Consider the following 1,969-nt stretch of genomic DNA (forward strand, 5'->3'; position numbering starts at 1 on the left):
TATTATTGTATTGTTATGGTGATCTGTGATCAGTGAACTTTGATCTTAAAATTGTGTCTTGGGGCACCATGAACCACACCTATATAAGACCATGAACTTAATGGATAAATGTTGAGTGTGTTCTGACTGCTCCATAGACTGGCCATTCCCCCATCTCTCTCCTTCTCCTTGGGCCTCCCCATTCTCTGGGACAAAACAGTATTGAAATTAGGCCAATTACTCTACAGTGGCCTCGAAATGTTCAAGTGAAAGCAAGAGTCATATGTCCCTCACTTTAAACAAAATTAGAAATGATTATGCTTAGTGACAAAGACATGTCAGAAGCCAAGATAGGCTGGAAGCTAGGCCTCTTGTGCCAAACAGTTAGCCAATTGTGAATGCAAAGGAAATGTTCTTGAAGGACATTAAAAGTGCCACTCTAGGGCGCCTGGGTGGCTCAGTCGGTTAAGCGTCTGCCTTCGGCTCAGGACATGGTCCCAGGGTCCTGGGATCGAGTCCCGCATCAGGCTACCTGCTCCGCAGGAAGCCTGCTTCTCCCTCCTCCACTCACCCTGCTTGTGTTCCCTCTTTCGCTGTGTGTCTCTCTGTCAAATAAATAAATCTTAAAAAAAAATTAAAAAAAAAAAAGTGCCACTCTAGTGAACACATGAATGATAAGAAAGCAAAATAGCCTTATTGCTGACATAAAGAAAGGTTTAGTGGTCTGGATAGATCAGACCAGCCACAACATTCCCTTAAGTGAAAGCCTAAACCTGAGTAAGGCCCCATCTCTCTTCAAATCTGTGAAGGCCGAGAGAGGTGAGAAGCTGGAGGAAAAAAGTTTAAAGCTAGCCAAGGTTGGTTCGTGAGGTTTAAGGAAAGCAGTGATCTCTATAATGTAAAAGTACAAGGTGAAGCAAATGTTGATGTAGAAGCTGCATCAAGTCCTCCAGAAGATCCAGCTAAAATAATTCATGATGGTGGCTACACTAAACAACAGATTGTCAGAGTAGACAAAACAGCCTTCTACTGGAAGAGGATGTCATCTAGGACTTTCACAGCTGGAAACGAGAAATCCATGTCTGGCTTCAAAGCTTCAGAGAGTCAATGCCTGTTTTCAAAGACTCTCTTGATAGGGGCTAATGCAGGTGGTGACTTTAAATTCATGTTAATGCTCAATTACCATTCTGAAAACCCTAGGGCCCTTAAAAATTGTGCAAAATCGGCTTTGCCTGTGCTCTGTATATGAAACAACAAACTCTGGATGACAGCACCTCTTTTTTTTTTAAGATTTATTTATTTATTTGAGAGAGAGTGTGGGGAGGGGCAGAGGGAGAGAGAGAATCTCAAGCAGATTGCCCGCCGAGCACAGAGCCTGACCTTGGGCTCAATCTCACAACCTATGAGATCATGACCTGAGCTGAAATCAAGAGTTGGACACTCAACCAACTGAGCCACCCAGGTCCCCACACCCTTTTCTTAAAGATTTATTTAGCTAGCACATCCTTTTACAGCATGGTTTACAGAATATTTTAAGCCCACTGTTGAGAACTAATGCCCAGGAAAAAAAAAGATTTAAAATGTTACTGGTCACATCAATTAGAGAAAGGAAAAAAAAAAAAAAAGATCATTTCAATAGATGCAGAAAAAGCATTTGACAAAGTATTACATCCATTCATGATAAAAACTCTCAACAAAGTAGGTTTAGAGGGAATATACCTCAACATAATAAAGGCCATATATGAAAAACCCACTGCTAACTGCATGCTCAATAATGAAAAACTGAGAGTGTTTCCTCTAAGATCAAGAATGAGACGAAGATGTCCACTCTCACCACTTTTATTCAACACAATACTAGAAGTCTTTGCCACAGCAATCAGACAAGAAAAAGGAATAAAACACATACAAATTGGTAAGCAAGAACTAAAACTTTCACTATTTGCAGATGACATATACTATACATAGAAAACCCTAAAGACTCCACCAAAAA

Source organism: Mirounga angustirostris, unplaced genomic scaffold, assembly GCF_029215605.1.
Source record: "Mirounga angustirostris isolate CCGP_5_RB_7025 unplaced genomic scaffold, mMirAng1.0.hap1 SCAF_7, whole genome shotgun sequence".
NCBI classification, from domain to species: domain Eukaryota; kingdom Metazoa; phylum Chordata; class Mammalia; order Carnivora; family Phocidae; genus Mirounga; species Mirounga angustirostris.